The sequence below is a fragment of the Tupaia chinensis genome, unplaced genomic scaffold (genome assembly GCF_000334495.1).
Source record: "Tupaia chinensis unplaced genomic scaffold, TupChi_1.0 Scaffold000258_1, whole genome shotgun sequence".
Classification (NCBI taxonomy): Eukaryota; Metazoa; Chordata; class Mammalia; order Scandentia; family Tupaiidae; genus Tupaia; species Tupaia belangeri.
Genome location: NW_006159738.1, coordinates 2,561,214 through 2,575,594, shown reverse-complemented (window position 1 = coordinate 2,575,594; position 14,381 = coordinate 2,561,214). Strand labels below are relative to the sequence as shown.

Below are 14,381 nucleotides of genomic sequence, written 5' to 3'. Positions count from 1 at the left end.
GAACTTAAACACAAAAGAGGTTAAGGCATTTGCCCAGGGCCCTGCAGGCAGTGAGCACAAGATCTGGGATCTGAACTCTTATTCAAGACCCCAGAAGCCACATTCTGTCTGCCACCCAAAAAACAACAACGACAACAAAATATCATGGCACCTTGTGTTGAAGATCTGATTTAAAGTAAACCGGTGCTTGCTGAATGTACCAGATGGTACCGGGTACTGCGTGGGCAGATACATGATGAAGCAGTAGTGGCGGGAAGGTGCCTTGAGTATCGGCCCCAGGCTGGTGACATTCACGTACATGGTTTCTATTAATCCTCCTACTGACACACACATAATCCTGAATCCTGTTGACAGCATTGAGGTGCGATGAGGAAACCAAGTTTGAAGAGGTTAAGAAATGTGCCCAAGGGGCCGATAGGAGGTATGGTGGTTATGGTGGCTGGACTCCCACATGGCTAACCGTGGTTCAAGTCTTGGACCTGGCAGCTTGCTTTCTCACTTTCCTTCTCTCTCTCTCTCTCTCTCTCTCTCTCTCTCTCTCTCTCTCTCTCTGGTCCACTTCAAAAAAAAAAAATAAAAATAATGACAATGAATTAAAAAATTAAGTAAAATAATTCTTTTTTTTTTTAAAAAAGAAGAAATGTGCCCAAGGTCATGAGATAAAACTGGAATTCAGATTTTAAGTCCCCTGCTTGGTGTTTGTATCTAAACAAATTATGCTTTAAAAACATAAATAGAGTATATGGTAGCCTGGTCAGGCTGGACTCTCCCCACTGAGAAACACCTAGACTCCTCTGAAAATGAAGGAATCCTCTCGCTTTCCTCCTGCAGGCTGCGGAGGTCCTCCTGATCTGGGTTCAGACCCCACATCTGAGAGCACTACTGTGTGCCAGGCCCTGGCTAGGGTTATCATTTCTTTTCACTCATGACAACGCTGTGAGGTAGACACAGCTATTATCCCCACGTTACAGATGAGCGAACTGCAGCTCCGAGGACTCCAGTGTCTTATTCAAGGGCATGGGCCTGCCTAGGTGTTGATGATTGCTACTGCTCTGCGTGAGGCTGTCTTCATGCACGTCTTCTTGTTTGCAGGCAGGAAAACAGAATTACAGACGAATGAGAGTAACCTCCGCAGGGCCTTTGCACTTGTTCTGGCTTCCTGGAATGCTCTTCCCAGATAACCCTGTGGCTTACTCCCTCCCCTTCTTAAGATCTTCACTGTAGGGACCAGCAGATGGTGTAGTGGTTACATCGCTAGACTCCCACATGGTTGACTATGGTTTGAGTCCTGGACCAAGTGGCTTGAAACTCATGCCAGGTGTGTATGCATGTGTGCATGCCCAAAATCCCAGAAGGAGAATGGAGGAAAAGGGATTACGGCATGCCATTCACCCTGGGGGGGAGATTTCACACTTTCCTTCTCACTGACTCTTCTCTCTGTCTCTCTCTGGCAAACACGCTTGCCCTATGACAAAAAAAAACACTAAAAAATTGATTATAATAATAAATAAAATTAAATAATTCTTATATTTAAAAAAATCTGCTTGGGGCTGGCAGGTGGCATAGTGGGTAAGGGCGCTGGACTCCCAATATGGTTCGAGTTCCGGACCTGGTAGCTTGCTTTCTTACTTTCTCTCTCTCTTTTTCCCACTCTGTCCCTCTCTGGTCAAATTAAAATAAATGAATAAGTAAATGGAGTTGAATAAAATAATTCATTTTTAAAAATCTGCTGATTTCAGGTTGTGCTAGAAGGGGACATTTGGCATCATACGAAAATCTGTTATTCTCTTCTACAAAAATATTCAAATATTGGGGCCAGCAGGTGGAGTGGTGCTTAAGGTGCTGGATCCTACATGACCGACATTGTAGTTAAGAGTCCTGGACCGGCAGCTTGAAAGACATGCTGGTTGCATGTGCATGCATGCCCAAAGTCCTGAGGAGAGGATGAAGGAAAAAGAGCTGGGGGGGGCCATTCCCTGGGAAATGATTTCTCCCTTTCCCTCTTTCTCTGGTGAGCTCACGGGCCCTTTAGCAAAAGCCTCTCCCCCCCCCAAAAAAAAAAATTCAAATATTGGATTGTTGACCCCGGACATGAAGTAGCCACTGTCCTTGTCTTTTAAGAGTTTACATTCCTATTAGTATTTTTATTACCATCATAATAAATATAACAATAATTGCAGTGCATTGAGAATTATTAGGTAGAAGCATGGTGCTTAAATCTCAGTGAATTCCCTTCCATGGAAATTAGGGAGTCGTGTATGGCAACCCCAGGGGCATTGGGATTTACAAGATGCACTTTGGGGAAAGAAATATAATCATTTAATTTTCACTTAATCAGAGAAGTTAAGTGGTAGGTGGAGTTGTGAAGGAAGGCAAGGAGCTGGGTGGACAGATGCTAAGTGGGAGACTGTTGCAGGCATAAGGGAAATGGGGATGAGTATGAAAAAAGGCAACAGAAACCAAGAGGCCAAGAGGAATTTGATTTGACTGGATAAGGCGGACATGAGAAGAGGGAGATTTGATAAGAACAATGAAACAGGCAGGGAGAAGGACAGAGATCTTCAAATCATGGACTGTGCCGCCATGCCCTCCCCTCCTCCAGCATCAATGAAACTAATTAACTAAGCTCGAATTAAACTAACAGTTTTATCTCTGCTTTAATGAGAGAGATGGTGACTCACGACACAGGAAGGTATTTCTGCACCTGAGGGTGATGGGTTCAGCTTTGGGGTTACAAAGGAGATGCTCTCAGGCACATACAGATATCCTGGTAGGTCAAATAAAAACCCTTTTCCCTCAAAATGCTCTCCCAACCCCTTCTCCCTGGGGCCTCCAGAGATCCTGAGCTCAGCCTCACGGCCAGCTCCTCAGCCCTGGCCCTCAACTTTCTGTTTGTTGTGCTTGCTCTGTCTTCTGTCACCTTCTCATGTCTATCCTGGTACTTGAACTCCGATTTTGCCCATTCCATTGGCTTCCCCATTTGACTTGGAGCTCATGAGCTGGACTGAGATTGTTCTGACAGACGTCATGTCCCTGGCTCAAAATGGGCCCAAGTGTGTCAATGCCACTGACATGAAGGTGCTGTCCATTGGGTGGGGCCAAGGCAATGAGGCTGTGTTGACGTAAGTTCATTGACTAAGGAATAGACAGTCACACCGTGTCATTCACTGAGGGTTTATTACATATTCTGTATTTCTCGGAAAGAAATACGGAAGAAATACGGAAGATATGATCTCCTGGAAAAACAAGAAGAGATCCCGTAATTGGGCCAGGCCTCTTAGAGTCCAGAACTCAGGGAGAATTTATTGAGGACCACTGTAGGAAACTCGAGTTAGAGGGTCTTCATGCTGCAGCCCGACCCTCAGCTCCTCTAGACCTCTCAGATGCCTCTACCATCCACCATTAGGAAAGCGTTGGTTTTCCCCACCTATCTCCAGCCTTTGTGTTTAGGGTTGCAGAAGATCTTAGTTACTATGTGAAGTGGCCAACTTTCTTGATTGGGAAATATGTCTCAAAGTTCTCAAGGACAGCATGAGTATTTGGCATAGGTAGAGAGGAAGAGAGGTGAGATCTTGGGGTTAAAAGAAATCCAGCATTCAGAGTCAACCAGGTGGTGTGATGAAGGCAGGCCTCCCACATAGCTAATCATGGCTCAAGTCCTGAATCTGGTGGCTTGACAATCACTCCAGGCACGTGTGCATGCGAGCCCAAAATATCCCAAGAGAAAATGCAGAAGGGATTAGAATGGCCCATCTCCACTGGGGGATGATTTCTCATTTTCCCTCTCTCTGTCTCTCTCTAGCAAGTGCATGAGACCTGTAACAGAAACCTAAAAGGAAAATAAAATAATTCAAAAAATGAAAACAAATCCAGTATTAGAAGGATAGAGGGGACCAGCAGTTAGTGTAATGGCTATGTCGCTGGACTCCCATGTGGTCGACCGCGGTTCGAATCCCGGACCCGGTGGCTTAAACTCACGCTGGGCGCGTGTGGGTGCATGCCCAAGATCCTGAGAAGAGAATGGAGGAGAAGGGATTGCAGCATGGCCATCCCCCCTGGGGGGTGATTTCTCGCTTTCTGTCTTTCTGGAGTGAACCTAGTCATTCCCAGTGCCTTAGTTAAGTTAGGGGACAAAGAGGAGTCTTCTACTCTGCTTTGTGGGTTTGACAGGAAGGGTGACACAGGGGAGGGAGGAGCAGAGAAGTGCCATCAGCCCTCATTCCCTGCATCTTGGGCCTGACTAGTACAGAGACATTGCTCTGCTCACACTGTTTCCATAACAAAGGTAGATAGCCATGGTAAGCATGGTAAATACCACTGCTTACGAAGCCTAAAACTATGTGAGCCACTTGGCAAGTCCTAGTGGGTTGCTGGGTGTGGAGGTGGAAGCAGACCCTGTAGGTGGGAGGGCCCCAGGCCCTATCATAATTTCAGTCATGTAGACTAGACTGTTGCAATAACAAATCCATAGTCTCTATGCCATCCTGGAATTCCTGTTTTCTCTGTTGAATTTCTCCTCCTGCCCACCATAATAACTATTTTGAATCTTCATTATCATCAGGCAACCCTGCCTTCTATTTAATTTTTTTTTTTTTTGAGAGATTTTCACTGTAGGGCACGTGCGCTCGCCAGACAGACAGAGAGAGACATAGAGACAGAAAGCGAGAAATCATCCCCCAGGGGGGATGGTCACGCCGCAATCCCTTCTCCTCCAGTCTCCTCTCGGGATCTTGGGCACGCACGCACACGCGCCCGGCGTGAGTTTTAAGCCACCGGGTCCGGGACACGAACCACGGTCGACTACGTGGGAGTCCAGCAACATAGCCATTACGCTAACTGCTGGTTCCCTTTTTTTTTTTTTTTGAAAGGTTTTTGCTATAGGGTGTATATGCTCACCAGAAAGACAGAGACAGAGAGACAGAAAGGGAGAAATCACCCCCCAGAGGGGATGGCCACACTGCAATCCCTTCTCCTCCATTCTCCTCTTGGGATCTTGGGCCGCATGCATGGACACACGCCCTGTGTGAGTTTAAACCACCAGGTCTGAGACTCGAACCATGGTTGACTACATGGGAGTCCAGCGACATAGCCATTACGCCATCTGCTGGTCCCTGCCTTCTATTTCTCACAGAAAACTGAGGCCACGTGGTTGGGACTACCCTCACCGTCTTCACTTATCTGCAGCTGTACTCACCTTTTCCTCTACCCCACAGATGTTGTCAGTAGCACTATCCAAAGAATTTCCTGCAATGGCAGGAATGTTCTGTATCTTCATGTCCAATGCAGTGGTCAATGTGGTTAGCCACATTTGACTATTGAAATATGGCTAGTGCAACCAAAGAACTAATTTCCAATTTAATTTATTTTTAATTAACTTAAATTTTAAAATTGTATTTATTTATTTATTTATTTATATTTGGAGAGGTTTTTGCTCTGGGACACATGTGCTCACCAGAAAGACAGAGTCAGAGACAGAAAGCAAGAAATCACCCCCCCCAGTGGGGATGGCCACGCTGCAATTCCCTTTCCTCCATTCTCCTCTTGGGATCTTGGGCACACACGCACATGCACCCCGCATGAGTTTAAGCCACCAGGTCCGGGACTTGATCCATGGTTGACTACATGGGAGTCCAGCGACATAGCCATTACACCATCTGCTGGAACCAATTTTTATACATATTTTTATTATAGATAATATACGCTTGCCAGAGAAGAGAGAGAGAAAGAAAGAGAGAGAGAGAGAGAAAGCACCCCCCCACACACACCCACTGAGAGATGCCAAGCAGCAATCCATTCTCCTCCATTCTTCTCTCAGGATTTTGGGCATGCACGCACATGCACCTGGTGTTTTCCAGGCTGCTGGGTCCAGGACTGGAACTGCACAGTTGACCATGTGGAATCTAAACAGTTAAGGCCATGTGTCCTTAACTACCACACCACCAGCTGGCCCCAATTAACTTAACTTTCAACAACCACATGTAAGTGACCACTCTATTAGACAGCACCAGGTTAGTATAACTCATAGAGAAACATTTTTGAACAGTAGGGTAGTAAGTTTTCGCCTTGAAAATCCCAAGCTATAGATTCTTGACTAACTTGTAAGACTTCTGGCTCTTATGTGTTCTGAGGTGATCTGCAAAAATGGTTTACTATATACTTGACCCAGAAAGTCCCACAAAATCATGAAAATCAAGAGGTTCAAATTTCCACGTTCACTTTTTTTTTTTTTTTTGTCATAGGGCACATGTGCTCACTGGAGAGACAGAAAGAGATGGAGAGGCAGAAAGTAGGCAATCACTCTGTGGCTGGATGGCCACACCACAATCCCTTCTCCGTTCTCCTCTTGGGATTTTGGACATGCATGCACATGTGCCCAGCATGAGTCTGGGTCTGAGGCTCGAATCATGGTCAACCATGTGGGAGTCCAGTGCCTTAACCATTATGCCACCTGCTGGCCCCTCCGTGTCTACTTTAAGAACACCCATGAGGGACCAGCAAATGGTGTTATGGTTACGTTGCTTGACTCTGAGGTAGTCAACCATAGTATTAGTCCCAGACCCGGCAACTTAAAAACCATGCCTGGCACGTGTGCATGCGTGCCCAAGATCCCGACAGGAGAATGGAGGAGAAGGGATTGCAGCGTGGCCATTCCCCCTGGGGGGTGATTTCTCACTTTCTGTCTCCCTGTCTCTCAGTGTCTCTCTGGTTAGTGTACATGCCCTATAGCAAAAACCTGTCTTAAAAAAAAAGAAAGAAAGAAAGAAAGAAAGAAAGAAAGAAAGAAAGAAAGAAAAGAAAAGAAAAGAAAAGAAAAGAAAAGAAAAGAAAAGAAAGAACACCCATGAAACTGCCCAGGCCACAGGGGCATGCATCATGAAGTATCACAAAGTATCTAAGAGATGGCACTTTACAAAGCAGTGTGTGCCCTTCTGTCATTACAATAGTGAAGTGGTTCATCTGTCCAGGCCAAACAGCAGGGCTGGACACAGGCTTGGTGATCCAAAGCCCAATTTTTGCTGCAGCTGGTTAAAATTTGAGAGAGTAAGAGTTTAGATGTAGACTCGCTGGTTATTGAGCTTAGGCAGGTAAATAGGACCCAAGAGGCATTGCAGTATTCCAGAGCTCATGGTTGGATTAACCCCAAGAGCTCCCCCACCACACCGATAGGATCCTTCCTGAAAGGAACAAGCTGTTCCTAAACCAGAAGAGGAGATTGCACAGAAGGAAAAAAAAATCCCTGAAGAAACAAAAACTTACAGCACAGGAATAAATTAACTATAAAATAAATGCAGATGAAAGCAAAAGAAAACATGGGCCAGCCGGTGGTGCAGTGGTTAAAGTGGCTGGATTCCACATGGTCAACTGCACAGTTTTGAGTCCTGGACCCAGTGATTTGAAAAACACTCTGGGCAGATGTGCGTGTGTACTCAAAATCCCAAGAGAAGAATGGAGAAGGGACTGTGGCATAGCTATCCCCCCCCGGGGGGGTGTTTTCTTACTTTCTCTTTTTCTCTGTCTCTCTCTGGTGAGTGTATGTGCCCTATAACAAATTAAAAAAAAAAAAAAAGAAATAGTAAGAGAAAGATAAAAAATTCTGTATTAGGTGATGACACGAGAGAGTTAGAAAAGTACATTTGCTACAAAAGTGCCATGAAAAAATCTAGAAGAAAAAAATATTGCTTTGACATGTTCTTTTAGTTGTCATATTTTGGAGAAAGAACCCATAGTGAGCCATGGCTGAGGCTCTGTGCGCCTGAGGGAAGGTGAGAGACTGCAGCTGCTGCTGAGCCATGCGAGTCTGGACACGGAGTCCTGTGGGAGGGAGGCCTGAGCACAGCCAGGTAGAGAAGAGGAGAGCTGGTGTCGGCATCCTTTAATAACTTCAGAGGGCGGCCATTATCTTGGCACTTTCTACTCTAACGCACAATGTGTACAGCGCAAATACTATGGTGACTTGCGGTCTCATTAGAGTTTTTCATTGTTTTTAGTTTGCTATAGGACACCTGAGCTTGCCAGGGAGAGAGTGACAGACAGAGACAAAGTGAGAAACCACTCCTGAGGAGGGGATGGCCACTCTGCAATTCTTTCTCCTCCATTCTCCTCCCGGGATTTTTGAGCATGCATGCACACGTACTCAGCATGTTTTTATAGCCACTGGGTCTGGGACTCAAACTGCACAGTTTGCCATGAGGGATCCAGCATCTTAACCACTACGCCACTGGCTGGGCTGCACATCTTATTTTAAATAGCTGATTTTACTCCCCTTTGGTGGTTCCATCACATTTCTAACAGTTACACAACTTTTCAAATCTGAAGAGTACCACATCTCCCTCCTCCCTCCATTTCCCCTAAATGGCTAACCAGTCGCTCCAAGATCCTCTTTGGAGTAACTTCTCCCTTATTTTTGAATGGCTTTATTATACACTAAGTCTCCACCTAACTTTGTGTTTACTGCTTGACTATCCTGGTCCGTGAACTGATCTGCCAGTTCCCTTCCCAGTGCTGCTCTGGTACACTGTGATGTTGCGGGTCTTGGTTTCTCCCTGGCCATGGGCCTAATAGAAAGTGTGCTTCCCTAGGCTTCAGAATACACCCTCTCCCAATTCCCTCCTCCCTGGTGCCTCTGCCGAGTGTCCTTGGTGGTGCGTCCTTCTGGAATCTGTCCTCAGCTCCACTCCACATCAGTAGGCCCTCTCCCTGGGCAGACCCTTACCTCCACTTTTTTTTCTTTAATTCACAGAGGGCACCCCTGATGAGGTGTCACACTGTAATCCCTTTTCCTCTCTCTCCATCCTGTCAGGGTTTGGGGCATGCCCAACTCTTCAGGAGTTTCTCAAGCTCTTGGGCTGGGATTTGAACCATGGTGGGCCATGTGGGATCTGGCTCCTTTAATCACAAGGCTGTGGGGCCACTGCCTCACCTTCCACTCTTGCTCCTTCATTCAACCAGAGTAATTTACAAACATGCAGATGAGCTCATGCCACACCCATTCATAAATCTATTACTCTCAGGAAAAATTCCAGCCAGCGCATAAGGCTGAATAACACTGGATTCCTCTGAACAGCCCTTAAGACAAAAATCTAGGTGCAGGTAGTTTATCTGAGAGGCGATACCTGAGAAGGGAGTGGGGAAGTGACACAGGGAAGGGAAGCCAGCCAAAGCAGGAAGGTTAATAGGAGCAGGCCACCGGGACCAGCAGATGGCTTAATGGTTGCATCATTGGACTCCCACATAGTCTGACTGTGGTTCAAGTCCCGGATCAGCAGCTTAAAAATACGCTGGGCACGTGTGCATGTCTGCCTGAAGTCCCAAGAGTAGAATGGAGAAGAGATTGCAGTGTGGCCATCCTCCAGGGGCGGGGGAGAGGGGTAATTTCTCGCATTCTGTCTCTCTCTGTCTCTCTGTCTCTCGCACAGACCTTATAGCAAAAATTTCTGCTGTGACCATCGGCTCAATATCCATAGGGATCTCTAGGAGACGCCTGGACCTAGGCCTCGGAGGTGCACACCTGAGAGAGGGATCAGAGTAACCAGCAGACCTCAGCCTTTGGTTCCTGTTTTCTGAGAGCCATGCCTCTCCCTCCTTCCCTTCCTTCTTTCTTCTTCCCTGTCTCCCTCGTCCCGCCTCCCGTCCCTCCTCCTGCCCGCTTCCGCTCAGGAAGGTGGCCCCGTCCACAGCCATAGCTGATTGGACCGTGGAAAAATAGCTAGACCAATCAGAGCCACACTCCTTGGATTGGGGATCCAGGAGTTGAACTGTGGACCTCTAGCCTTAGGCCCCTTGTTGGGCAACAGAGCCTCAGAAAAACCGAGGGAGCGGGTATTAGAGACACTGTGGGTGCACAGACAGACTGGCAAGACCACGCAGCTGCAGACAAACCGAAGGAGCAACCTCAGCACAGGGGACGGCCGTTGAGTTTCTGATTCTATGAATACGTTCTCGTGAGGCTGGGTCGATTTCCTGCTCTTGCGTTCTGAGAGTAGTGCTTCCTCAGAAAACGCCCCATTTTGCTGAAGAATGGTACCTGACCTTCCGTAACTTGTGATCACAAACACAAACTCAGACTGAGAAATTCACCCTTTGAGCCCCCAGTGCTCAATCCATTCACAACCTGGCTTCCTACTTCCCAAAGAAAAGAGACCACCATTCCCAACATTCCACTTGGGCCATCCCTATCTTGGAATGACTCAAATGCTTCCATCTTTTTAAAAGCTTATTTATGTATTTGTCCTGTGAGTGAGAGAGACCGCAACAGAGTCCTTACGACATGAACCTCCTCCAGGCTCAGGCAGGCCGGCTCATGGACCTGCGTACACCTGGAGCACTCAGGGAGGTTTCTGGTGGTGAGCTTGGAACCTTCCCATGGTGTCGACCTCAGCGATCACTGTGTGACTGCTGCAGAACCATCCAGCCCCACATGATCCCATCTTAGCTACCTCTCCCCTGGAAACCTACCCCTTTCTCTCCCCTATTAAAAAATACTCTTGCCTCTCTCTACCTTACAGTTCAGTGTACAGGAAAAGTAGTCCGTGCCTGCTGTCTTCACCCTCCTCCTCTCATTAGTCCTCACTATTATTCTTTTGGAGAAGGTGTTCATTTTGAAGATGTGGTTTGAAGTGTTTATGGAATATTTAGGTCCAGGAGTTCATAGACTGTACAGGTGAGCAACTCAGAAGGCAGGTTTGGTCTAGAGATTTAAAATTAGTATAAGGGAGTTCTAAAATAATAAATTCAAATGGTAGAAAAAATTCAGACAGAAGAAAGGGAATAAATAAGTCTCTTATCAAATACTAATACCTTAGTTCCCAGAAACCACTTGTATATCCTTCCAGATGGCCAGCCTCATGGGCAGGGGACCTCTGCACTCACACAGGGATGGTTGGGGCTCAGAAGACGATACCCCAAAGTGAAGGCCTCAGAAGCAGAACTTCCCTCTGATCTTCTGCCCTCCTGTCTCTCACTCCTCCTCCTCCCCTGAAGCAAGCCACAGAAACTAGAATCCCTGTTCCCCAGGGCAGGCCATAGAAACCAGAACTCCTTTCTTCCAAACAAGCCATAAAACCTAAAAATAATACTCGCTCTTCTGCCTTGCTGTGTAAGAACTGGCCATAAAGAAATTCTCTGACCCACCATTTCTGATACTGGATAATGAAACCCTCATTCCGGAGGGGTCCAGCCCCATACCTGCGAGGAAGGAATGCTGCACAGAAAGGCCTCTGGGTAAGCTGTGATAGTGTGGATGGGAAATAGATCAGTGTTTCAAGCCATGAGGTTTTGAAGGTGCCTTGCTATCGCAACATAACCTGCTCTGTCCTGATTGACAGAAACGTGAAAAGTGCTGAGAGAGAATTTGCTGGAGCTGATATTTATGGGGAGAAGATGGGGGCCAGCAGGTGGTGTGGTGGTTAAGAAGCTGAACACCCCCACATGGTCAACCATTGTTCGAATCCTGGACCTGGTAGCTTGCTTTCTCACTTTTCCTCTCTCTCTGTCTCTGTCTCTCTCTGGTGAAAATAAAATAAATGAATGAATAAATAAAATTAAATAAATAATTTTTTAAAAAGATAAGATGAGAACCAGCAGATGGCATCATGGTTATGTTGCTGAACTTCCATGTAGTTGACCATGGTTTGAGTCCCAGACCTGGTAGCTTAAAACTCATGCTGGGCGTGTGTGTGTGCATGCCCAAAATCCTGAGAGGAAAATGGAAGAGAAGGGATTGCAGTGTGGCTATCCCCCTGGGGGTTGATTTCTCACTTCCTGTCTTTCTATCTCTTTATGTGTCTCTGGCAAGTGCACATGCCCTATAGAAAAAAAAAGAAAATAAAAATAAAAGAAAAGATAAAATGAAGAGTCATAGAGAGGTCAAGATAAGAAACTAGGAATGCATGAGACCCAGGAACATCAAGGAAATCAAGGAAAGAAACTGTTCTCTGAGAATCAGAGCATGGTCTACTTCTGAACTGAATGTGTCCAAAAGGCAAAGTAAAATCAGAAATAAAACATATCCACCTAATTTGGCCCCTGAGAAGTCTTTGGTAACCCTACCGAGAACAGTACCTGTGGGAGGGTGCTGGTGCCATAGCAGACAGAGGGCTGATAAAGTGGAGGGACTAACATGAGGGATCAGTGTGAGAGTTTAGCCAAAAAACAGGGAGACAGTTCTCTCTGGATGGTGGCAAGGGCTGTGCTGAAGTGACTGGCCTATTCTGGACATTTCCTATAAATGAAATCACAGTGCAATGTCTTCAAGGTTCATCCACGTTGTAGCATGTGTCAGGGCTTCATTCCTTTTTGTGGCTATGTCATATCCCATTGGATGGACAGACCACATTTTGTTGCTTCACTCCTCAGTGCATGAACCTCTGACTTATCTGCCTATTGACTGCCATTTCCATTAGATCCTGGTGCTCTTGGGAATGAATGAATGAATAGCATGAGCAGAGTTGCCCAAGGTCACAGAGTTGGAAAGACACAAAGTCAGGATTGGAAGCCAAGCTGCTCGTCCTCTGGAGCTTACATCCCAACCATCCTGCCCTACTGGGAGTCCTCTGAGCTCCTCCTTTTACATATGAAGATGATTGCTTGGCACATTGGCAGACAACCACTTACTCAAGCAGGGTAACTGATGATGGGAACACTTACAAAGGTGTGGGCAGAGTTAAGGAAAAGCAGTAAGGGTAGTGAGTTGCCTGGGGCTGGCAAAAATGGGGGGCCTTTATCACCCTCGGTGGCAGTGATGCCCAGAAGCCTCACCAATATGCAGCTGAGAAAGCGGGAGGAGCCAGAGAGAGTCATATCCAACCTCACTGCCCTCCAGTCTCATCAACTGGAAGCCAGGGTGTAAGGGAGCCCTAGGGCAGTTCATATGAGTGAGAAGATACAAATTAGCTGAGACTGGAAAAGTGAAATTCTGCTGGACCATGCAGCAGGCCAGAAAACCAGAAATGGACAAGGTTGGCTGCAAAGATGACAAGGAACGATAGCTCCTGGTAGCTATAACGTACAGCCATGCTCCCTATCTTTGAATGATTATTGCTTTCCTACTGAGAAACATTGTCCTCCAAAATCATAGACTGTCAATTTCATAACAAAGAATACAATATTTCACTTTTTAAAAAATGTTCACTTTATCTATTTCTTCCATGAGAGAGAGAAAGAGACAAGCACCCCCCAACAGGGTCTTCATGCTGCCATCCACCCCCAGTCTCTGTCACAGGGTCTCAGGCAAGTGCATGCATACCCAGCATGCATAGGGAGGCCTCAGGATACGAACTTGGAACCTTCCTTCCAATGGTCCAGCAATGCAGAGCCTTGCATCACTGATATCCCACTGTCTGGCCCCAAATATTCTACTTTTGCCCGGAGGGTCCAAGGTTACTTAGATCCTTCAAGATCTAACCTTAGAGAAGCAGCCTTGATGTGTAACTCAGGTGCAGAACTTCGGATAAAGGGTTCCTAGACAGAACACTCAACATCTATCTTAGCTTTATTGCTTGGAAGGAAACAGGGTCCTGGGTCCCCTTTGTAATCTAGATTTCAAGTTGACCACTTTAGACAAAATTGTTTTGCTTTGAGCCTATCAAAACACTATTTTGTTTAGATTTCATCTAAACTCCACCTTCACGGAATCCTTTCATATCTCTATTTCTTCCTCTGTTTGGGAACAGTTCATGGCTCCCCTGGTGGGTGGGCTCCCTCACTAACAGGGTCAATAAAACTAATTCTATTGGACAAGGTTGGCTGCAAAGATGACAAGGAACGATAGCTCCTGGTAGCTATAACGTACAGCCATGCTCCCTATCTTTGAATGATTAGTGCTTTCCTACTGAGAAACATTGTCCTCCAAAATCATAGACTGTCAATTTCATAACAAAGAATACAATATTTCACTTTTTAAAAAATGTTCACTTTATCTATTTCTTCCATGAGAGAGAGAAAGAGACAAGCACCCCCCAACAGGGTCTTCATGCTGCCATCCACCCCCAGTCTCTGTCACAGGGTCTCAGGCAAGTGCATGCATACCCAGCATGCATAGGGAGGCCTCAGGATACGAACTTGGAACCTTCCTTCCAATGGTCCAGCAATGCAGAGCCTTGCATCACTGATATCCCACTGTCTGGCCCCAAATATTCTACTTTTGCCCGGAGGGTCCAAGGTTACTTAGATCCTTCAAGATCTAACCTTAGAGAAGCAGCCTTGATGTGTAACTCAGGTGCAGAACTTCGGATAAAGGGTTCCTAGACAGAACACTCAACATCTATCTTAGCTTTATTGCTTGGAAGGAAACAGGGTCCTGGGTCCCCTTTGTAATCTAGATTTCAAGTTGACCACTTTAGACAAAATTGTTTTGCTTTGAGCCTATCAAAACACTATTTTGT

At 46.2% G+C, this 14,381-nt stretch overlaps 1 protein-coding gene across 1 annotated transcript in view; it reads right to left on the bottom strand.

Moving 5' to 3' along the window:
* IFT81 (intraflagellar transport 81) overlaps positions 1-14,381 on the bottom strand; it is a 165,735-nt gene that overhangs the window by 85,483 nt on the left and 65,871 nt on the right. The window lies entirely within an intron of this gene.